Source organism: Bos grunniens, chromosome 27, assembly GCF_055505025.1.
Source record: "Bos grunniens cultivar Pamir isolate PY7600 chromosome 27, Bosgru_T2T1.0, whole genome shotgun sequence".
Taxonomy (NCBI): domain Eukaryota; kingdom Metazoa; phylum Chordata; class Mammalia; order Artiodactyla; family Bovidae; genus Bos; species Bos grunniens.
This window is the reverse complement of record NC_141191.1, coordinates 9772263-9798267: the sequence shown is the minus strand read 5'-3', so window position 1 is coordinate 9798267 and position 26005 is coordinate 9772263. Positions and strand designations below refer to the sequence as shown.

Below are 26005 nucleotides of genomic sequence, written 5' to 3'. Positions count from 1 at the left end.
CTTGTAGCTACTTCAGAGTTAAAGTGAGGGATGAAAAATGTGAATTGGGTTATGGCAGCCACGTGGCTACTGAATACTTGATATGCAGCCAGTCCAAACTGAGATGTGCTGTAACTGTAAAATACACACCAGATGCTGAAGACTTAGTACAATACAAGGAGAAGGAAATGGCAACCCACTCCAGTACTATTGCCTGGAAAATCCCATGGACAGAGGAGCCTGGTAGGCTACAGTCCATGGGGTCACAAAGAGTCAGAAACGACTGAGTGACTCCACTTCACTTTAGTGTGATACAAAGGCTGTAAAATAAGCATCTGATTAATAACTTTTTACAGATTTCAGGTTGAAATGAGAATATTTTATATGTGTTGAATAAAGTAAAATATATTATTAAAATTAATTTCACATACTTTTGCTTTTTTAATAAGATGGCTATGAGAAAAATCTAAAATTATCCTTGTGGCTTACATTATATTTCTAAGAACAAGGGTTGATATAGAATTTTAATGACTTCAGGTAATCATTTTATTCTTTATTCTCACTGAGTGCTGATACGTGAAAAAGCCAGGGTTAGTTTATTTACGTAATTTTGATATGTAGCCTTATAATTTATTAAGAAAATTAAAAGTTATTAAAAGTAGATGAGGGCTGGCTAGGGCAGCATGTTGGGGATAAATTTCAGGCCCACTCTGTCCCAGATTCAGGGTTTGGATTGGGGTAGTATTATAAAATCAGAGAGTAAAACTATAATTAACTTTATTGTACCAAATCCTGTTCCTGCTTCTCCATCCTCAAATAAGTTCCTACTTTGATTATTTCTTACCCAGAAAGAGGATGTCAACCTGGGTCATACAACATGTTACAGATAATTTTAATATTGATATATCCATTAAAAAAAACTAAACTTTTAAGTACTATATATTACTAAGTTTCAGATCAGATCAGATCAGTCGCTCAATAGTGTCTGACTCTTTGCGACCCCATGAATCGCAGCACACCAGGCCTCCCTGTCCATCACCAACTCTAGGAGTTCACCCAGACTCGCGTCCATCGAGTCAGTGACGCCATCCAGCTATCTCATCCTCTGTCGACCCCTTCTCCTCCTGCCCCCAATCCTTCCCAGCATCAGAATCTTTTCCAATGAGTCAACTCTTCGCATGAGGTGGCCAAAGTACTGGAGTTTCAGCTTTAGCATCATTCCTTCCAAAGAAATCCCAAGGCTCATCTCCTTCAGAATGGATTGGTTGGATCTCCTTGTAGTCCAAGGGACTCTCAAGAGTCTTCTCCAACACCACAGTTCAAAAGCATCAATTCTTCGGTGCTCAGCCTTCTTCACAGTCCAACTCTCACATCCATACATGACCACAGGAAAAACCATAGCCTTGACTAGACGAACCTTTGTTGGCAAAGTAATGTCTCTGCTTTTGAATATGCTATCTAGGTTAGTCATAACTTTCCTTCCAAGGAGTAAGCGTCTTTTAATTTCATGGCTGCAGTCACCATCTGGAGTGATTTTGGAGCCCAGAAAAATAAAGTCTGACACTGTTTCCACTGTTTCCCCATCTATTTCCCATGAAGTGGTGGGACCAGATGCCATGATCTTTGTTTTCTGAATGTTGAGCTTTAAGCCAACTTTTTCACTCTCCTCTTTCACTTTCATCAAGAGGCTGTTTAGTTCCTCTTCACTTTCTGCCATAAGGGTGGTGTCATCTGCATATCTGAGGTTATTGATATTTCTCCCGGCAATCTTGATTCCAGCTTGTGTGTCTTCCAGTCCAGCGTTTCTCATGATGTACTCTGCATATAAGTTAAATAAACAGGGAGACAATATACAGCCTTGACGAACTCCTTTTCCTATTTGGAACCAGTCTGTTGTTCCATGTCCAGTTCTAAATGTTGCTTCCTGACCTACATATAAATTTCTCAAGAGGCAGATCAGGTGGTCTGGTATTCCCATCTCTTGAAGAATTTCCCACAGTTGATTGTTATCCACACAGTCCAAGGCTTTGGCATAGTCAATAAAGCAGAAATAGATGTTTTTCTGGAACTCTCTTGCTTTTTCTATGATCCAGCGGATGTTGGCAATTTGATCTCTGGTTCCTCTGCCTTTTCTAAAACCAGCTTGAACATCAGGAAGTTCACAGTTTACATATTGCTGAAGCCTGGCTTGGAGAATTTTGAGCATTACTTGACTAGTGTGTGAGATGAGTGCAATTGTGCGGTAGTTTGAGCATTCTTTGGCATTGCCTTTCTTTGGGATTGGAATGAAAACTGACCTTTTCCAGTCCTGTGGCCACTGCTGAGTTTTCCAAATTTGCTGGCATATTGAGTGCAGCACTTTCACAGCATCACCTTTCGGGATTTGGAATAGCTCAACTGGAGTTCCATCACCTCCTCTAGCTTTGTTCGTAGTGATGCTTTCTAAGGCCCACTTGCCTTCACATTCCAGGATGTCTGGCTCTAGGTCAGTGATCACACCATCGTGATTATCTGGGTCATGAAGATCTTTTTTGCACAGTTCTTCTGTGTATTCTTGCCATCTCTTCTTAATATCTTCTGCTTCTGTTAGGTCCATACCATTTCTGTCCTTTATCGAGCCCATCTTTGCATGAAAGTATAGTTTGTAAAAATAATAATTTCACAGAATATTTTCTTAGAAGCAGTCACCTTTTTTAAAAAAAAACTTTTAGACATAGTTACTCTTTAGAGACAAATATTGACAAAAATAAGACATGGTAACAATCTAAAGTAACATATAGTGTGACTTTGAGAGCAGGTCAAGAAGGACCAATGGCCACAGAGAAAACAATAATAATGAAATAATATGCAGTTAAGGAAAAGCTGGGTCAATACTATTTAATTTACTTCATCATTGCAGGAGGTAGGCTAAACATTTGGCAATGAGCTTTATGTTAGACAGAGAAAAGGGAGAAAGATAATCTGATGAACTAGTCATAGTGACCAAAGGATAAGAATCAGCCAGTTACTTTGGCAAACCATGTCTGTTAGTAAGAGTGAGCCTGAAGAAAACTTCCGGCTGTGGTTCTCTAAAAGGAACATACTATGTGATGTTGTTTATTGAGTCCAAGAGGAAATTTAGTTTTTAAAAATTCTGTAATGGAATCTCTGTATTTATGCGTACACACAGACACACACACGTCTCCCTTAACCTTTTCCTTATCCTTACCTGGCCCCATAGATAATTCTCTGATGGTTCAGGTTTCTCTACTACATATCAGAGTTGGGCCAGTCTTATCATGGTTTTTCCTATTAAAAATTAACTTTCTAAACTAATTTTTCAGCACCCTGATCTAAGAGGTGAATCTGAAAAACTATTTCCTGGAAGCAATAAGGGATAATAGGTTAATATGTTACCTCTCCTGAGAACTATATGTAATTTAACAGCTTTTGGTTACTTGCCACACTAGAGATTTTTAACCTTTTCCTTTATTTAGCAGAAACTAGTATTTTTTCCCCCAAAAAAGCATAAGTGGAACTCTAATATACCAGATGGGCACAGAAGGAGCTGCCCAGGGTGAAGCAGGGAGCCACCTGCCTCAGCTATGCCTGTGACCCTCAGTAGGACACCAGCACCTACAGAGCATGGTTTCAACACCACTGTTTAAATAAAAGGGATGCCAAACTCCTATAATGGTAGTGGAGACATCTGGGGCTTATTAACCCCTCAATCCCCTCCACTTGGAGAGCTGTTACTCTGACTAGAAGCACCCCTAATTCCAATGCTGTATAAAGTATCTCAGACATATGAACTCAATGCCATCACTGGGAGGTATCATGTTGGTGAGGATACATAAGGATGATGAAGGGGAGAGAGGGGTGTGCGTCATAGGGGAGCCAGGCAACTCATCAAGAGCTCTCATGATTCTCTAGGGGGCTTTTAAGAAACAGTTAACATGGTATGAATCACCTGGGGGATCTGGTTAAAATGCAGATTTAGACTGAGTGAGTCTGCAGTTGGGCCCTGGACCCCAAAATTCTAGTAAGTTTCCAGTGATGCTCAGGTTATTGGTTGGAAGACCACCCTTTGATTAGCAAGGCATCTCCTGATAATGCCTTATCTAGTGGTAAGAAGTTTACTGAAACATACTCTTATAATACAATCTATAATCACACTTCTTGGTATTTACCCAAAGGAGCTGAAAACTTATATCTACACAGATATTTGCCACAGATCTTCATAGTACCTTTATTCATAATTTCCAAACCTGGGAAGCAACTAAGATGCCCTTCAGTAGGTGAACGAATAAACAAACTGTGGTCCATCCAGGCAGTGGAATATTATTCAGTGTGAAAAAGAAGTAGGCTATCAAGCTAAGAAGATGTGGAGGCATTTTAAATACATAACATTAAATGAAAGAAGCCAATCTGAGAAGGTAACATACTGTATGATTCCAGCTATATGACACTCTGGGAAAATGCAAAGCTAAGAAGACAGTAAAAAGTTCAGCAGTTGTCAGGAGTAGGGAGGGGATAAGGATGAACACGCAGAGCACAGAGGGTTTTTAAGTCAGTGAAAATACTCTGTACAGTATTACAATGATGGACATATGCTATTATATATTTTGCCTAAACCCATAAAGTGTATAACACCAAAACTGAACCTTAAAGTAAACTATGGACTTTGGGTGACTATGATGTGTCAATTGAGTTCATTCATCCTTAGTAAAAAAAAAAAAAAATTACCACTCTGATGAATGAGGTTAATAACAGGAGATGCTGTACATGTGTGGGGGCAGGATGTATATGGGGAATGTATCTATCTACTTCTTCTCAATTTTACTACATACCCCAAAAATACTCTTTTTTAAAAATAAAGTACCTTTTCAAAAAGAAAAAGTTTATTAAAGGCTACTGCAACACACGGAGGCAGAACCAAAACGGGCTCAGGATTTTCGGGAATAAAAGTTTAGGTTATAAAGATTGAAGGCGGGAGGAAAAGGGGATGACAGAGGATGAAATGGTTGGGTGGCATCACCAACTCAATGGATATGAGTTTGAGTAAACTCCAGGAGTTGGTGATGGACAGGGAGGCCTGGTGTGCTGCAGTCCATGGGGTCACAAAGAGTCAAGACACCATTGAGAGACTGAACTGAACTGAACAAATTCTGACCAGCTGGCATGCTACCTGAGGGCAAAAGAAATACAAAGTGCAGAGAAAAGGGGAAAGTGACAAATAATGATCATGACTCATTGTGTCATGAAATGAGGACCCATTGGTCTTCTGTGGTACTATTTCATGCCAATTTATTTTTTGATTCCATCCTGTGCCTAAGGTGGGTCATTGACAGGTAACTTTACAATTCAATCCCTGAGTTAAAAGGTATCAAATAGTGATTGTGGCTAAAACACTAGAAATCAAAAACCATAAAATATACTCTCAAATTTTACAAACAGAAATTATAGATTCAATTTTACATGATCTTTAATAGAATTGTATACTGGGCAGCAATCATTATAAATTGTGAGGAACAACAAAGTCAGTGTAATCTAATTCACTTTTATAATAGAATGAAGCCCCCAGCTTGACTGATGGATATAAATTTAGTAATTCTTACATAACCATTCACAATGTAATGTTTCTGTATCATATACTAGTCTCCACAAAAATGGGAAAAAAAGTTTACTCCAGAACATCCCCAAGGGTCAGATTAACTTTATAAAATGTTGAGTGAAGCAAAGATGGATCTATATACAATACGTATGTGGTCTATTCTGGACTGTATCAACATAATAATTATGGACAGCTAATCCTTAGGTTATTAATTTTATTTTTTATTGTTACCACTGAGAATTTTACTTCAAATCCCTAGTAACAAAACAGCTTCCTGAAACAAAACAGAAAAATATTCACAGAAGAAATTTAGAGGAAAAGGACCATTAATGTTTCCTCGTGTTGATTTTGAGAATACCTTTCTCATGATCTAATTACTGAATGGTGTTCAAAACGTCTGAGATGATCACTGTTCATGTTTTATCTTACTTTAAATTACAGAAAATATCATATGCATACAAAAAAAATGTAGTGAGTTTCCATCTTCCATTACTCAGCTGCAATAATTACAGAACTGTCTTTCTTACATCTATACCTTGATTGATTTCCTACTTTCCACTCATACTATCAACAACAATAATAATGATAATGACAATCACTTTGTGGGTGTGAATAAGGACTATTCATATTCATATTATTATTATAGGTCTAATTTGGGCATAAGATACACAAAAAGGCACTGGAATCTTTGCAGTAAGATTTGACAAATGAATACAGCTATGCAACCCAGACCCAACATGATACAGAACATTCCATTTGTCAATAAAATGTTCTTATTTCCTTGCTCCCACTGCCAAGGACATTGTTCTAAAATTTTTCTGCTTAAATTAGTTTTATTTGTTCTAGAATTTCATATAAATGAAATATAATTTTTTTCAAAATTATTTCACACTAGGTTAGAGTGCTCAAGATAATGACTGATTCAGTTCAGTTCAGTTGCTCAATCGCTCTTTGCAACCCCTGGCAGCATGCCAGGCCTCCCTGTCCATCACCAACTCCCGGAGTTCACCCAAAACCATGTCCATTGAGTCAGTGATGCCATCCAACCATCTCATCCTCTGTTGTCCCCTTCTCCTCCTGCTCTCAATCTTTCCCAGCATCAGGGTCTTTTCCAATGAGTCAGCTCTTCGCATCAGGTGGCCAAAGTATTGGGGTTTCAGCTTCAACATCAGTCCTTCCAGTGAACACCCAGGACTGATCTCCTTTAGGATGGACTGATTGGATCTCTCAAGGGACTCTCAAGGGTCTTCTCCAACACCACAGTTCAAAAGCATCAATTCTTCAGTGCTCAGCTTTCTTTATAGTCCAACTCTCACATCCATACATGACCACAGGAAAAACCATAGCCTTGACTAGACAGACCTTTGTTCACAAAGTAATGTCTCTGCTTTTTAATATGCCATCTAGGTTGGTCATAACTTTCCTTCCAAGGAGTAAGCATCTTTTAATTTCATGGCTGCAATCACCATCTGCAGTGATTTTGGAGCCCAGAAAAATAAAGTCTGACACTGTTCTCACTGTTTCCCCATCTATTTGCCATGAAGTGATGGGACCGGATGCCATGATCTTATTTTTCTTAATGTTGAGCTTTAAGCCAACTTGTTCACTCTCCACTTTCACTTTCATCAAGAGGTTTTTTAGTTCCTGTTGGCTTCCTGCCATAAGTGTGGTGTCATCTGCATATCTGAGGTTATTTTGATATTTCTCCTGGTAATCTTGATTGCAGCTTGTGCTTCATCCAGCCCAGCGTTTCTCATGATATACTCCGCATATAAGTTAAATAAGCAGGGTGACAACAGACAGCCTTGACGTACTCCTTTTCCTATTTGGAACCAGTCTGTTGTTCCATGTCCAGTTCTAACTGTTGCTTCCTGACCTGTATACAGGTTTCTAAAGAGGCAGGTCAGGTGGTCTGGTATTCCCATCTCTCTCAGAATTTTCCATAGTAATGACGCATACTGTTCCATTTATCAGTAGCTCATTTTTAATAAGTAGAATCTTATCATACAAATTTTTTTATCCATTCTCCTAACAACAAATAATTTCCTAATTACTCCTTTAATTTTCTCTTTGACTCATGAGTTATTCTGAAATGTATTCCTTTTAAAATAACCAGATAGTTTGGCTTTTTTTACTTTAAGATATCAGACTGTTAATGATTTCTAATCTAATTCTATCACAGCCAAAAAATATACCCTGGAAGGTTTCAATTTTTGAGAATTAACTGAAATGTATTAGGGCAAATTTTAGGGCTTGGCGCATATATATATATATATATATATATATATATATATACACACACACACACATACACACACATACATGATTAATAAACATGATTAGTAGCATCAATTAAGCCAATATGAGTAATGGTGTAATTCACATCCTATATATCATTATGGAATTTTTTTGTTTCCTTGTTCTACTGAAAAGGTGGTGTTGGAGTTCCCAACAATAGCTGTGGATTCATCAATTTGTATTTCATCTTGTTAGTTTTTCCTGCATGTATTTTGAATCTCTGTTATTAGTATCACACATATGTATAACATGTGTTTTCCTGATATATCGATAATTTTATCAATATCCCTCTTTACTTGTGGCAAAACTTGTTGTTTAGAAGTGTTTTTCTCCCACATTTAATACAATACAATCACTCTGGATTTCTTATTATTAGATTCTGCATGACATTTTTTCTTTTAAATTCTAATTTTAACCTGTTTGTGTTTTTATAATTAAAGTATGTCTCTTATAGACAATGTACAGTTGGGTCTTGCTTCTTTAATCAGTCAGAAAATTGTTGCCTTTTAACTAAAATATTTAATCATTTACTTTTAATATAATTATTATTCTGATTTGATTTAGATCTGCCATTTTACTATTTGTTTTCTTTTGATCTTATTTGATTTCTGCTCCTCAGTTCCTCATTTTCTGGCTTCTTTTGTGATAATTAAATTATTTTTTAGTATTTCATTTTGATTTCTACATTGGTATTTCAGTGCACCTTTGCACTTGGTCCCATCACTTCATGGGAAATAGACGGGGAAACAGTGGAAACAGTGTCAGACTATTTTTTTGGGGCTCCAAAATCACTGCAGATGGTGACTGCAGCCATGAAATTAAAAGACGCTTACTCTTTGGAAGAAAAGTTATGACCAACCTAGACAGCATATTCAAAAGCGGAGACATTACTTTGCCAACAAAGGTCCGTCTAGTCAAGGCTATGGTTTTTCCAGTGGTCATGTATGGATGTGAGAGTTGGACTGTGAAGAAAGCTGAGCACTGAAGAATTGATGCTTTTGAACTGTGGTGTTGGAGAAGACTCTTGAGAGTCCCTTGGACTGCAAGGAGATCCAACCAGTCCATTCTGAAGGAGATCAGCCCTGGGATTTCTTTGGAAGGAATGATGCTAAAACTGAAACTCCAGTACTTTGGCCACCTCATGAGAAGAGTTGACTCATTGGAAAAGACTCTGATGCTGGGAGGGATTGGGGGCAGGAGGAGAAGGGGACGACAGAGAATGAGATGGCTGGATGGCATCACTGACTCGATGGACGTGAGTCTGAGTGATCTCCGGGAGTTGGCGATGGACAGGGAGGCCTGGTGTGCTGCGATTCATGGGGTCGCAAAGAGTCGGACATGACTGAGCGACTGAACTGAACTTGCATTTTTAAAAGTAGTTGCTCTAGAGTTTACAGTATACATCTTTAAATGAACACAATCTACCTAGTGTTAATATTGTACTACTTCATATAAAATAAAGGAAGCTTGCTATAGTATAGTTATATTTTCATTTACTCTTTGTGTTTTCCTTGTTAAATATGCTACAACTATCCACATTATAAATGCCTCAATATATTACAATTATTGTTTTCTCTAAGAATATGAATATGGGTGAGCATTTACAGATTTTTAATTTTAAAAAAATACTTAATTACATACTTATAGTTCTGGTGATTGCCATTCGTTTCTAGAGCCAAGTTCTATCTGTTGTTTAATTTCCTTCTAGCCTAACAAGCTTCTATTAGCATTTCTTATAGTGTATGTTTGTTTCATTTTGTCTTTGGAAAGTAGATACTCCTCCAGTTTCCACTTTATTTTGGCAGGGTGCTCAGTGACTTCAAATAGTTGGAAGTTTTGAGGGAGTAAGGGAATGAGACAGATTGTATAATTGTTATCTGCAGCTGGCTTAGTCCATAGTTACCAGAAGCTAAAACCCCCATGTTTATATTGTAATACACTAAATGGTGGCCTTACCCATTCATTAAAGAAATACCTATTAGAAATAAAAAATGTGCTATACATTATCAAAGGCAAAGCTTATTCAAAGAATTGCAAGTGATTTAATATCCTTAGAAGACTAGCCATGCTGGAGAGCAATCTATGGAAAAACAGATACACATGCATTTTTATCTCCGACGAAGAGCTGCTGATGGGATTTAAGCAAAACAGAAACATAAGCTGATATGAATTTTTGAAAGACTAATAGTATGGATAAAGGAATTTATAGAGTAAAACCTATGGGTAAAAATATAAGCAGGAATAGAATTCATACAGGTTTTGGAAAGGAGAAGAGGAAATCAGAGAAGTAGGAGGTAGAATCTGGGGACTGATTTGGGTATCAAAAGCAAAAGTGATCTGATGACAGGTACTGATCCCAAAGTGATCATTAAAATTAACAGGTTCTGAGTATTTGTTCCTTCTAAGCTTTACTGTTTCAACTGTCTGAACATGCTAGTACATTTCCTTGACCTATATAACAAGAGCTCCTGTCATTCGCTGGGTACAGAGGATATTGAGCAAACAGGAACACAGATACATCATATGATCAGAACTGCAGTATCTCAGACTTAGGGAATTACCTCCTGGAGTAGTGATTCTTAATCAAAGCTGCACATAAATGACAAGGGAGTATTTTAAGGAACATTGATATTCAATCCCCACCCCTAGAGTTTCTGATATAACTGGTCTGGGGTTCATCTTGAATGTTCGGATTTTTAAATCAGTGGTTCTCAAACTTCACTGTCCATCAGATTCACCTCTGAGATTTGTTCAAGACTGCTGGGCCCCACTCCAGGAGTTTCTGAGTTAGTAGACTTCTGGAGCTGGGCTAAGAGGATCTACTTCTAAGAAGAAATCTTCTCTAAGAAGATTTCAGGTGATGCTGTTGCTGTTGGTCTGGGGACTCTACTTTGAAATCCACTGTCCTAGAGAGACTTAAAGTCTCAACAGAGTTAAATAATGCTATAGTTACTGTCTTATTAGAAATAAAAGTTGCTCTGGTCAGTATGAAAATAGTAGGATCAGTTTTGAATTAACTTGTAAAAGTTTAAGTGATATAAGCCATAAATACAAAAAATAAAAAATAAAGACCCAATAAAGATATAGAAGCATCAACTAAAATAATACATTCAAGAGACTATAATTAACAAGAAGTTGAATATAAGCTATCCTGGTGATTAAGAGTAAGTTGAGTAAACTTTCTTTAAAGGAGTGTCTGTGAGTGAAGATTCAAGGTGAAATTTACTTTGAGATGTTGATAAACTATTTTAGACAAATGTAAGAAACAATTTTTCTCAAAGATGGTGATGAAAAAAGCTTATCAAGGTTGTTTCTGAGGCAAAGTATTTATGTATCTTAATTTCAAAATGATTTGAATATAGGCTTTCCCAGACTCTGTGCCTGTGACATCTATAGTTTCCACCTGTACTTCTGTCCACAACGTGTTCTTTCGTTCTATCTAGATGAGTTTAGGAGCTCGGATTATACATGGAAAAGAAATGAAAAGGCACAAGCTTAAAAGATTACTTCAAAATTAAGAAACTCATGCCATATTTTATGCCAATCAATAATCTGAAAGGGATTTTCATTTGCCAGCATGACTTGCTTAAACTAGTTTATAGATATTCCGAATGCAGAATTATTAATGTCTTCTTAGATATGATCATTTTTAAACATGACAATGTTATGTGAATTTCTCTCAAAATAAATGTTATTTTACTAAACAATAGATTACTGTAGGAAAAATAAAGTACACTGTAATTGTTCATGTACGCTGTCAACTCTAAAGGACCTATTCAACGCAAATGGCAAGTGATGTTATCTGTAGTATTTTACAGTGTTCGTTCAGAAAAGAGGCATTTCCTGTTATTTCCTTTGCAGCTTATCTGTATCCTAAAACATAACAACTATGGATGAAATCATTCCAATTCTAAAACAACTATATATTTGTGTACATGCCATTTTGTTATATTGAAATTCCTAAAATAATCTTGTTTTCTTTAAAACAAAACCTCAAAAATAACCTGTGAAAAAATGAATGGTTAAATATATTCTGTAATGAATTTAAGGTTGTATTTATACATAAACAGCCACTTGACTATTTGACTGACTACAAATAATGATCACTGACAGAGTAATTCAGCTATATGTGACACTTATTCACATATTTTTATTCTTTACTCTTTAGTCCTTCTTCATTATATTTTCCTAAGCTTATTAACCTGTTAATTGACTTAAACTTATATACTGTTGCACTACTACAAACTGACATAAATTCTGTAGCAAAAAAGAGAAATAAAAAAAAAATTTTTTTTTATATAGGAGCATAGTTGATTAACAATGTTGTTTTAGTTTCAGGTGTACAGCAAAGTGATTCACTTATACATATAAACGTTTCCTTCCTTTTTAAAATTTTTTTCTCATTCAGGTTATTACGGAATATAGAGCAGAGTTCCCTGTATTCTACAGTAGGTCCTTGTTGATTATCTATTTTCAATATTGTATATTAGTATACACACATCAACCCCAAACTCCCAATCTATCCCCTACCCTTTCCCCTGGGAGAAAAACAGATAATAGATGGATAGATGAATGTTTATCTAAATGTGTGGAATACAGAGATAGATAAGAGACAAGTTATAGAAGAAAGAAGATAAGAAGGAGGGAGGAAGGGAAAAGGAAAGATGAAAAGAAAGAAGGAATTTTCATTAATAATTTTGGGTAATAAAATCTTGGGACTGGATTCAAGAAATGCCATTTAAAAATTGCAGTCATCCCCGAGTAGCTGAAGGAGATTGGTTCCAGGAAGCTGAGGTCCCAAAATCCATGGATGCTCCAGACCCTTATATATTAAATAAAGGAACTTCGTATTTGCACACAGCCTACACACACCTTCCCATATACTTTAAGTCATCTCCACGTTAGTTACACAGTCCTCACCCTTGAACGATGTGGTGGTTGGGATGCCAGCCCGCAGAGCAGCCCTATAACTTTACGGTCGGCCCTTTCTGTCTGAGGTTCCTCCGCATGTGAGGCCCTCCCTCTTTAGACTCAACAAACTGTTGATTGTGTGGTATATGACTGTATATATGACAGTCTTATTTTATTTCTATTTTATCCTGAAAATTTGTCCATAAAAATTCCAGATTCATTGACAACATGATTCTAACACATACATAATATTTCATTTAAGACTAATGTAGCAAAATTTGACCTTAGTTCCTACTCTGGTTACCCCTGAATTCTCTCTTACCCTTCCTCTGCACATTTTTCGAAACATCTTCTACACTCACTGTGTTTATCTCCTTGTTTCCTTCTGTCTTCTCAACCTACTGGAACAAGCCTTGGACTTCCAACTTTACACCAAAATTTCCATTAGTCAGCAGAGTGTTCCAGTGCACGATGCTCAGAGCCTACCTTACTTACTCTCCTGCCAGCCTTTGACTGCCAGTGGATACCTCTATCTTAATACACTCTCTTTTCTTGACCTCTTTGACAACCCCATCTCCTAGCTCTCCGTCCAACTCAGAGGCCACTCCCTGTGCTCCTTTGTAGGCTCCTCCTCCTCTTGATTTTTTACCATAGCGTCCACCTGCACTTTTTGAACTGTGGTGTTGGAGAAGACTCTTGAGAGTCCCTTGGACTGCAAGGAGATCCAACCAGTCCATTCTGAAGGAGATCAGCCCTGGGATTTCTTTGGAAGGAATGATGCTAAAGCTGAAACTCCAGTACTTTGGCCACCTCATGCGAAGAGTTGACTCATTGGAAAAGACTCTCATTGGGGAGGGATTGGGGGCAGGAGGAGAAGGGGACGACAGAGGATGAGATGGCTGGATGGCATCACTGACTCAGCGGATGTGAGTCTGAGTGAACTCCGGGAATTGGTGATGGACAGGGAGGCCTGGCATGCTGCGATTCATGGAGTCGCAAAGAGTCGGACACGACTGAGCAACTGATCTGATCTGACCACCTGCACCTGGTCGCAGACTGTTCCATTCACATGTAATACTTTCTCTGGAGGTGGTCACTTTCACCTCCCAGTGTTAATGATCACACACTGCTGACTCACAAATGTATATTTCCAGCCCAAGCTTCTCTTCTGGGATCTCATCTCGCATTCTCACTAATATTCATCATTTCCACGTGGATGAATCATGGGTAACCAAAATTCCATGGATCCAACATGGAACTTGTAATCTTCCTGCATATACCAGACCCTACTCAGCTTTTCATATTTTGCTGTATGTACCATCATCAATCCAATCATAAAAGCCCAAACCTGAGATTTAGCTCTAAAACTTTCTTGTTGCTCATTCTTATGTCCAAGAAAATACAAAGTTCTATAAACTTTAACTTTTTTGAATGAATCCAGCTATTTCCATTTCTGTTTCTACCATCACGGTTCGACTTATAGCCTATCTGAACTCTCATTATCGTATCCTGACTCTTATTTGCTCATAAACTCTTCCATTCCATTTTCAGCACTGTAGTACAGATTTAAAAGCAGAAATATAATGCTGTTATTGCAACACTGTGAATTCCTACGGGGCACTACAGGATCTGGCTGAGAACTAAGTTAAAGCTGTCAGCTGGAAAGGTAATAAATTCATGCAGTTCAGGCAAACTGCAGGTGTAACACCTGCATCGGTACAAGGGATCTGCTCTGCACATCAGCCAAGCTCAGAGAATACTGCAGGTAGGCTATCAGGCTAGTAAAAATCAAGAGCTGATTTTCTTCCTTCGCTCGCCATACCCCTCTTCTTTTCCTTTCCCTTTCCCTATCTTGACTTCAAAGTATCAAAAACTGCAGCTAGCAAGACAGGGGCTGAGGAGCAGCAACACAGAGCAACTCTATCCACCCCTTTCCTGCCACTGGTAGTGAGACTGCAACAGGACCAGTAGTGGAGGAAGGCTGCAATTTTAACAAAGACAGGAACTCTTTTTCAGACATGATTATGAAACTGAATTAGAGTAATAAATTACAAAATTCAGACTGTTTCTATGTCTAGAAGAAATTAAAAGACTATTGTCTAACAATGATCAGAAAACTCGTTGACACTGGCTTAATTTTTATGCAACTGCCAGCAATAAGTTTAAGCAGGTACTAGTGAAAAAAATAATAGGGATTTCTAATTATACACTGTGAATCTTTCTTGTTCAGTGCACTAGTTTGGATAAAGAAAATATGCAGAACTTTGTAATTTAATGACCAGTGAGAATGAGAAATCCAGGGCTTTGAGCATGAAATTCAAGCTCTTATCTTAAGAGCAAAAGGACAACCTTGAGATAGGAGCCTTGAGACAGAGAGCAAAGCAGAGAGACAGAGCAGCTCTGACCTTGGTGGAAGTGCAGCCACTACATGAGTCCAGTACTTCTCACCTACAGACTCATATTACATCAGAAAAAACAGATCTCTGCCACTTTTTAAGTAGATTGAATAAATGTACCAGTATTTCCAGGACAAGTGAGATTTATGTCTATTGTTACAGTGTAATTATTATCAGAGCCCCTTTTCACTCTCAAAAAGATCCTTTTTTTGAATAAAATATAACATACACAAGAGAGATTAAAAATATATGAAAAAAACTGATGCAACTGCAAAGGAGAAATGGACAAACCCATCTGGAGGTACTAGTGCTCCTCTCTCAATAACTGATAGAACATGTAGACCAAAAATCAGAAGTGATACAGAACAACTGAACAACACCATCAATCAACTTGACTGAATTGACACTTACAGACAATTCCACCCTACCACAAAAAATTATATATGTATTCTTTTCAAGTGCATATGGAGCATTTACCTGAGTAGATCACATTCTGAGCCAGAGGAACAAGGCTTAATAAATTTAAAAAGATTCAAGTCATAATATGTTCTCTGTTCATAATGTAAATTAGATATAATAGAAGGAACTCCAGAATATCTGAAAATTTGGAAATTATAAAACACAATTATAAATAATATGTGTCAAAGAAGAAATCAAAAGACAAATTAGAAAGTAACTTTCACTGTATGAAAATTAAAGCCCTACCTATTAAAATTTGTGGTAGATGGTTAACATAGTACTTAGAAGATTATAGCACTAAAATTTTATATTATGAAAGACAAATCTCAAATTAAGGACATCTGTTACCTTAGGAAATTTTTTTTAATGCATTAAACCCAACCTAGATGGAAGAAAATAATGAAGAGTAGTTATCTATGGAATAGAATACAAAAAATTGAGAGAAATCAATGAAATAAAAGGTTGTTCTTTGAAACAATCAATGAAATTGATTAGCCTCTAGCCAGCCAGATCAGGAAAAAGAAAAGTGTAAGCTATTAATATCAGGAATGAGTCCATCATGATAGATGATACATATTTAAAAAGGAAAAATATGACATTAAAAATGTTATGTCAGTGTATGTGTTACAACTTAAGTGAAATGAAAGAAATCCTTGAAAGGTAAAAACTACCAAAACTCATTCAAAAATAAATCAATAATCTGAATAGACCTACATCTACTAAAGAAATTGAATTTATAGTTAAAAATCTTACCACAAAGAACACTCAAGGTCCAGATGCTTCAACTGTTAATTCTACCAAACATTAAATAAAGAAAAAAAAATACCAATTCTATACAAACTCTTGGGGTTATTCAGCAGCAAACAGTGAGTTTAACACCTAAAAACTAATCAGTGTTACTCACCATATTAAGCAGCTAAAAAAGAAAAACCATATTGATCATCTCATGAGAGCTTTGTCCTCTTGTCATACTAAGATCTGAATATGAATGTTCGTAAAAACTTAGCTTGTAACAGCCAAAAACTGGAACACAAATGTTCATCAGCAGGTGAAGGGACAAAGGAGTGGTGTCTCTGTCCACACCACAGAATACTAATCAGTAATGAAAGGAGTGAACTTTACATGTATTCAACAACATGGATGAATCTCAGAATAACCATGCTGAGATCAGACCCCAAAGAGTACATACTGCATGGTTTCCATTACGTGCATAGTTTAGATGTGCCATTTATAGTATGTTACTTATATTTCAAAAAACCTGTCAAAATAATAAATGAATGAATCAATCAAGTGATAGATACATTAACAGATAAATAAGTTTTTATTTAAAATTACTTGCTTACTTTTAATTACATTCAACACACCACTGCACTAATGCTACAAGGAAGAAAAGATGAGTGAGATTCAGTTCTACATTTAAACTGGTTAAAATTAAACACAAGGACTAAGTAAGACAGGGGCAAATATAATTTTTATCAGAGTGTGATTTGGAGAAGAAGGTGGAGAATAATGATGGGAAGGAGGAGGAAGAGCAAAGAAGAAAGACAATGAGAAGAAACAACTGTGCTTTTGTTAATCAGAAAAATAAGAGACATACTCATTGTTCAAGCATTTATGAAATGTTTATAATAGCCCAGGCCATATGCTCATCAGTGAGAAAATACCCCTAAGAAGTAAGCACACAAAGAGATAAACATGCATGTAGGTGACAAAATACAAAACAAAAGTTAAGATTTATATTTGAATGCTCAGAGACAAAAGGAGAAAAGAATTCATTGACGGATTAGAAAGGAACATTTGACCATGACCTTAACAAAAGTATTTCAATGAACATCAAGACTGGAAAGAATTCTTCCTACCATGGAAATGGCATTAAAAAAAAATTCCCATATCTGAGATAGTTTATCTATTGTGACTGGAGAATGAAAATTCTTAAAGCAGTGTTGGCAAATAGGACACATAAAAGGAAAGTAACTGGAAATAAAGCTTGAAAGGTGGGGCGGTGATAATATTGTGAAAGAAACTGCCTCCCACAGGAAGCAGTTTGAAACCAATTAAATAAGAACATGGATATTTTAAAACAGTAGCATGACCAACAACTGTTCTAATCAGTTGTGGATTTAATAATTATTGGGTTTAATAATAATAATTTAATTATTTAAATAATATTTATAATAATTAATAAAATTATTTAATAATTAAACCCAATAATGTGCTAATTATAATGATTACATTATTCATGCTTATAAACTATGCTTTTAAAAAGTCAATCAAAATGTTCTCTATCATAACATGATATTCAATAACTGATTTTCCAATATTCGCTAATGAGTGTGAAAGTAGGATGTATACAATCACAATTGGTGAGAGGTGGAATTTCAAAATACTTTAATAAGCACAGAAATCTGTCAAAAAAGTGAATTATAAAACATATACTATGGCAGAAAAATTATGTATGTATATATACATAGAAACAGAAGAATCATTGATATAAACAATGTGAGGTGTTTCAAATCATATGAAAAGTTCTAGAATGCATGAGGACAGGATGAATAGGTGGAATGAATACAAGAAAAGTTAACACATATGAAAATAAAGGTAAAAATGTCAATGTCTATAGGCAATAAGTTCTAGAAAAATATAAGGAGACAATGTATCAGTTTTCATAAGGTATTTGAAGACATGTGACCTATAATTTCACAGCTATATCACACACTGAAGAAGACCCTGATGCTGGGCAAGACTGAAGGCAGGAGGAGAAGGGGACAACAGAGGATGAGATGGTTAGACGGCATCACCAACTCAACAGACATGAGTTTGAGCAAGCTCCAGGAGATGGTGAAGGACAGGGAAACCTGGAGTGCTACAGTCCAAAGGATCAAAAAGAGTTGGACACAACTAAGTCACTGAATAACATCAATAATCACACACAAACACACATAAGCAAACATGAACTCAGACTGAAAGATCCCAAAGTGTGCAAAGAAGTGATAAATAAATCACAATGGACATATTATTGCAAAATTCTAGTCACATCAACCCGATGAACAGTATGAAAAGGCAAAAAGATATGACATTACAAGATGAACTCCCCAGGTCAGTAAGTGCCCACTCTGCTACTGAAGAGTGGAGAAACAGCTCCAGAAAGAATGAAGAGACGGAGCCAAAGGAAAAACAACACCTATTGTGGATGTGACTGGTGATGGAAGTAAACTCCGATGCTGTAAAGAACAACGCTGCATAGGAACCTGGAATGTTAGGTCCATTAATCAAGGTAAACTGGAAGTAGTCAAACAGGAGATGGCAAGAGTGAATATCCACATTTTAGGAATCAGTGAACTAAAAAAAAACCTGAATGGGTGAATTTAATTCAGATGACCATTATATCTACTACTGTGGGCAAGAATCCCTTAGAAGAAATGGAGTAGGCCTCATACTCACCAAGAGTCTGAAATGCAGTACTTGGGTGCAATCCCAAAAATGACAGAATGATCTCTGTTCGTTTCCAAGGCAAACAAGTCAGTATCACAGTAATTCCAAGTCTATGCCCAGTGTCTACACATGGACATCACTAGATGGTCACTACTGAAATCAGACAGATTATATTCTTTGCAGCTGAAGATGGAGAAGCTCTATATAGTCAGCAAAAAGAAAACCGGGGTCTGACTATGGCTCAGATCATGAACTCCTTCTTGAAAAATTCAGACTTAAATTGAAGAAAGAAGGGAAAATCATTAGATCATTCAGGTATGACCAAATTAAATCCCTTATGACTATACAGTGGAAGTGAGAAATAGATTCAAGGGATTAGATCTGATAGACAGAGTGCCTGAAGAACTATGCATGGAGCTTTGTGACACTGTACAGGAGGCAGTGATCAAGATCATCCCCAAGAAAAAGAAATGCAAAAAGGCAAAATGGTTGTCTGAGGACACCTTAAAAATATCTGAGAAAAGAAGAGAAGCTAAAGGCAAAGAAGAAACGGAAAGATATAAGCATCTAAATGCAGAGTTCCAAAGAATAGCAAGAGGAGATAAGGAAGCCTTCCTCAGTGATCAATGCAAAGAAATAGAGGAAAACAATTGAATGGGAAAGATTAGAGATCTCTTCAAGAAAATCAGAGATACCAAGGGAACATTTCATGCAAAGATGGGCTCGATAAAGGACAGAAATGGTATGGACCTAACAGAAGCAGAAGATATTAAGAAGAGATGGCAAGAATACACAGAAGAACTGTACAAAAAAAGAGCTTCATGACCCAGATAATCATGATGGTGTGATCACTCACCTAGAGCCAGACATCCTGAAATGGAAAGTCAAGTGGGCCTTAGGAAGCATCATTAGGGACAAAGCTAGTGGAAGTGATGGAATTCCAGATGAGCTATTTCAAATCCTAAAAGATGATGCTGTGAAAGTGCTGCACTCAATATGCCAGCAAATTTGGAAAACTCAGCAGTGGTCACAGGACTGAAAAAGGTCAGTTTTCATTCCAATCCCAAAGAAAGGCAATGCCAAAGAATGTTCAAACTATAGCACAATTACCATCATCTTACACACTAGCAAAGTAGCGCTCAAAATTCTCCAAGCCAGGCTTCAACAGTATGTGGACTGAGAACTTCCAGATGTTCAAGTTGGATTTAGAAAAGGCAGAGGAACCAGAGATCAAACTGCCAGCAACTACTGGATCATTGTAAAAGCAACTGAGTTCCAGAAAAACATCTACTTCTGCTTTATTGACTATGCCAAAGGCTTTGACTTGGTGGATTACAACAAACTGGAAAATTCTTCAAGATATGGGAATACCAGACCACCTGACCTGCCTCCTCAGAAATCTGTATGCAGGTCAAGAAGCAACAGTTAGAACTGAAAACAGAACAACAGACTGGTTCCAAATTGGGAAAGGATTATGTCAAGGCTATATACTGTCACCCTGCTTATTTAACTTATACACAGAGTACATTATGCGAAATGCTGGACTGAATGAAACATAAACTAGAATCAGGATTGCTGGGAGAAATATCAATAACCTTAGATATGCAGATGACACCACCCTTATGGCAGAAAGTGAAGAGGAACTAAAGAGCCTCTTGTTGAACGTTAAAGAGCAGAGTGAAAAAGCTGGCTTAAAACTCAACATTCAAAAAGCGAAGATCATGGCATCTGGTCCCATCACTTCATGGCAAACAGATGAGGAAACAATGTAAACAGTGACAGGCTTTATTTTCTTGGGCTCCAAAACCACTGCAGATGGTGACTGCAGCCATGAAATTAAGAGATTCTTGCCCCTTGGAACAAAAGCTATGACCAATCTAGAGAGCATATTAAGAAGCAGAGACATTACTTTGCTGACAAGGGTCTCTCTAGTCAGAGCTATGGTTTTTCCAGCAGTCACGTATAGATGTGAGAGTTGGACTATATATAAAGAAAGCTGAGCACAGAAGAATTGATGCTTTTGAACTGTGGTGTTGGAGAAGACTCTTGAGAGTCCTTTGGACTGCAAGGAGATCCAACCAGTCCATCCAAAAGAAATCAGTCCTGAATATTCATTGGAAGGACTGATGCTGAAGCTGAAGCTCCAATACTTTGGCCACCTGATGCAAAGAACTTAGAATCATTGCAAAAGACCCTGATGCTGGGAAAGATTGAAGGCGGGAAGAGAAGGGCATGCCAGAAGATGAGGTGGTTGAATGGCATCACCAACTCGATGGACATGAGTTTGAGCAAGCTCCAGGAGTTGATGATGGACAGGGAGGCCTGGTGTGCTCAGTCCACGGGCTTGCAAAGAATCAGACACAACTGAGTGACAAACTGAACTGGACTGAGTCACATCAAAGACAAAGAAAGCATTTTAAAATTTCACAACAATAAATGGCAGATCATGTTACCAGTTAAAACTTCGAACAACATTCTTTAGGAGGCAGTAGGATGTAGTGCTCGATATTCTAGATGCTAGAGCCACAGGTCTTTGAATCCAGGGTCTGGCCAACACTAGCTCTAGCTCTAAAATTAGACAAGATATGTAACTTCTCCACAGCTCAGTTTCCTCATCTATATAAATATCATAATAATAATTTCTATGTAATAAGATTATTAGAAGTACTAAATATACTAAAATATGTGAGACACATAAAAATACAATCAGGCATGTTAGCAGGCATTTTACAGCTATAAAAAATTATTATTCTCAGACTTCTTGGTAGCAATATTTGATGGAGGAGTACCACAGAAGAACATTTTCAAATTGCTTAAGAAACAATGGTGCTTGTTAGAATTTTGTATCTATTTTAACAATCATCTTAACACATGGGTGGAAGAACAGAAAAAATATAATAAATATAAAAAGAAATCAAGATAAATATATCAGACATGACATAATAATTTATACATTAATTTGTAACTATTATTCATGCTCCATCCAAAATTTAGTGAGGGATTATTAAATGCCAACTATTACTAAGTTCTTTATGCACACGTGCATGCTAAGTTGCTTCAGTAGTGTCCGACTCATCTCATGTCTACTGCCTTGCTCAGTGGAGTCCTTACCATTAGTGCCACCTGGGAAGCCCCTCTTTATATATGTATTAACTAATATACTATTCATATTAGCCCCATGTGGAAAAGAGAGATTCACCAAGGGTCACTCAGGGTAGACTGTCAGGCAGTCAAGGGTTACCTCCACAGTAAGCCTTCTGTGTAAGATCTGTAAATGTGAGGCAGGTCTTAAATATAAACCATCTGTTACTGATTCCCTTTCTGAGTCTTTCTTCCATGAAAGTTTGTTTATAGATGTTATCTCTGAGAAATGGACCCTGAGTGCGCTTTCAATGGAGGCAGAAACCTTTCTTTCTAAGGAGTTTTTAATTTTGGTTACCTGTGCTGTAGTGTTCTCTTTCACACAAAAAGCAAATTTGTGGTTGAGTACAATTATGGATAAAACCAAATACTTCCTAACAAAAGATTGCCACTAGCTGGCTAACCCTCACAGGGAAATGTGTGCAAAGCACAGAGCTTTAGTAACTAATAAGGACCTATTGTATAGCACCAGGAACTCTACTCAGTACTCTGTAATGGCCTAAATGGAAAAAGAAAGTTCAGAAGAGTAAGTATATGTATAACTGATTCACTTTGTTGTCCAGCAGAAACTAACACAGCATTGTAAATCAACTATGTTGTTGCTTAGTCGCTTAGTCATGTCCAACTCTTTGCAACTCCATGGACTGTAGCCTGCCAGGTTTCTCTGTTCATGGGATTTCCTAGGCAAGAATACTGGAGCAGGATGCCATTTCCTTCTCCAGGGGATCTTCCTGATCTAGGGATCGAACTCAGGTCTCCTGCACTACAGGTAGATTCTTTACTGTTGAGCCACCAGAAAAGTTTTTTAAAAAACATAGAATTTTATTTTTGTTGTTGTTGTTTTGGACAAAACATGCATGCACGTTCTCCGGTATGTGAGTCATAGCAAGGAAGAACTAAAGAGAGAGGAAATAATATTAAAGTTAGAGACTATGATATTCCACTGGTCATCCACATTACAGGTAGATTCTTTACTATCTGAGCCACCAGGGAAGCCCTAAGAAATAACAATGGCTAGTTAACTACTCAGAACCTTAAGGCTACAATCATGTAAGAAAATAGTTAAGGAAAAACAGGTTAAGAAAGCAAGCACGCAGATGCAAGCAGGGCCACAGTCATCTAATTCTAATTCTGTAGGCTTGGGTGGAAGCTGGTCATATCTTGCAAACTCCATCTTGACACAAAGCTCACTGGTGGAAGTTTTTTCCATCCGAAGACCACCTGTTTCTAAAAAGTTCTTAAGAATTTCTCATTTTAAATGTCCTAAAGGTATGTTAATTCTGTTGTCAGTGAGTTAAACCCTGTGTCTGTTATAGCTGGGACACACGAATGTAGGTTTTCACTTTCTCAAGTTTATCTACTATTGTAGCAGTCAAAATTACCTGACAGTTCCCTTCCATTGTGGGTCCTAAGCCTTTTTTTTTCTTTTCATGGTGTCTTTCCCAGATGACAAAGTCTCTGTTTCTTAGGGCATGTAGAAGCTACTTCGAGAATATGAAGGAAATGCAACTCATACCTGATGGTGATAAAACTAGTTATACTGCAGGAAGCCCTTGCAGAGTTTTGTCACATCTTCAAGGTGGAGCCCCAAAACTGGGGGAGAAATACACAACCTTAAACAAAGACCTGTGACGTGCTTTTATGATGAGAGTCAGTGAGTCCTCATTTGAACTTAAAAATACCACTGACTTTCTCTGCTTTTCATGAGGATTGGAACTGACAAGGACGATAGGACTTCTGAGTAAACATCAAGGATGCACAAAGTCCTCCAGGAACTATCCCAGGACAATGAGTGCCTCCGTTCATGCAAAGGGAGGTTGAAATTCTCCAGGTTGGAAACACAAAGTCACGCAACTTTTTGCTACCCTCAGAACCCTACTGTCCTGCTGTTCATTCCCAACTACGCCAATTGTCTAGCTGTATTTCACTGTGCAAACTGTTCGCTGAACCCAAGATAGACAAGCAGTCAGGCTGGAATAAAATGTGGAGAGCAGTTAAGAACGCAAATATTCTTCATTCGCAGCAGCAAGGCAGACATGCTTTACTCTCTACTGGCTGACACAGCAGCAATGATGGCTATGCAACTCAACTCAACCCATCTCGACTGGACTGGACTGAACTCGACTCAACCCCCACCCCCGCCAAAAACTTTTGAGGTTATGCTTATACAGGGCAATTTTCTCAACAATGCTGATACAGCACAGTGTTCAGTTTGTCCTCCTTGGGGTGGAACACACGGTCTGAACATGAACTGCCTGCTGTCAACCAACAACAGGAAATAATGAAGAGCAGTGACAAAAAGCAATGTTGTTAGTAACAGGCAGCTTTCCACCAGGGATACACTGCTTTCAAATTTGATCAAAGCATTCCTGAAAAGGGATATTAAGGGACACAATACACTTAGCATCTGGAAGCCTAATGAAGAGAAATTGGAACTGAGATTCACTGTGAGACTTACCCCATCACCGAAGGCCTCAGTTGTTTTCCCTGTTTCTGAATTAAGGGTCCTGGGCTTCAGGAGCCACAGAACTATCAACAGGATCTTGGTAGGACATCCAGGTTGTTGAACTTCTCAAAATATCATCAGCAAACCTTTAAACAAACAAAAGTTACATTTCATTTAGTAGAACTTACAGCAGTAGGAGAGAATACTATCTGACAGAGCCTAAAAAGGTGTCTCAAGAGAGTTAAGTCAGAAACAGAATAATTGTAGGATTTGGGGACTCAAGTAGGATAAAGTAGGTCTGCAAAAGTGCAGAACTAAGTAGGGCTGGCAAAGTTCATGAGGCAGTAGTTTAGGGTTGGCTGACATAGGGGAGTGAGGGTCTTGATCAGCAAACTGTCATTGATAAGCAGGCTGTTTGGCAGCGTGAGATTGCTGTCTTCAATATATAGATTTGTGGGCATTTCCTGAAGCACGAGTGGACTTAATTATTAGTTTACAATCTTATCTTTCTCAGGCTAAAGCTTTAAAGCTTTCTAGAAGGAACAATTAAATTACATTGACATAAGTCCATCATTTTATCTAAGTCATAATCACAAATGGTCTCAATTCTCAAAGACTAAGATTTTAATATTAGAGAAAGCAGAATTTCAAATAAAATCATTAGAAGTTACAAAACTGGACATTATACACTAAAGGAAAATTAGATTTAAAAATATATCATCATGAACATCTCAGACTAGCAATACAGCATCAAATTATATAAAGAAAAACTGAAAGAATTACAGTCAGAAACAGAAAATAAAGTCAATAATTCTAATGAGATTTTAACAACTCACTTCCAACCAAGATTTGAATACTAAAATTAATAAGCTCAAACTTGATATCCAAGAAAAGAGAGCACACAAAGAATTAGCTCCAGTAATCAACTATGTACAAAGACACAAACAAAGCTTAAGTGAGTTTCTAAAATCAATATCATTTATAGTACAATTAAATAAAATTAAAATTAATAACAAAAATTCCATAAGCCTATAAAGTACAAAAATGAAATAATTTTTCAGGTAAAGAAAAAGGGTCATAGGGAAATTAAGATAAATTTACAACTGCTCAACAAAGAAAGCACAACAAAAGTGGCAAATATATACGTAAAGCAAAATTTAGATGGAAACGTTTTTTAAATAAGTTCATCAGAAAATAGACAAAAGACAAACTTTAGTCTAAGCATTCAGCTAAAGACGTTTGAAATAGATCAGCAAAGTAAAATTAAAGAAGCAAAAATGAAGAAAAACTGAAATCAGAAATAAAGATGGTCAGAATGGATACTGGAGAACACAGAATGAAGATACTATA

General features: G+C 37.1%; 1 long non-coding RNA gene across 14 annotated transcripts in view; it reads right to left on the bottom strand.

The window, feature by feature from the left end:
• The window catches only part of LOC147343521 (uncharacterized), a 438787-nt gene that overhangs the window by 409388 nt on the left and 3394 nt on the right, over positions 1–26005 (bottom strand). For 12 of the 14 annotated variants that reach the window (XR_015156507.1, XR_015156505.1, XR_015156500.1 and 9 more), the window contains exon 3: positions 24668–24801. This is a non-coding gene — a long non-coding RNA (uncharacterized LOC147343521). Of the gene's footprint in view, positions 1–23010; positions 23106–24667; positions 24802–26005 lie in introns of those variants that run through there. The other 2 variants (XR_015156510.1, XR_015156509.1) reach the window with 1 other exon arrangement.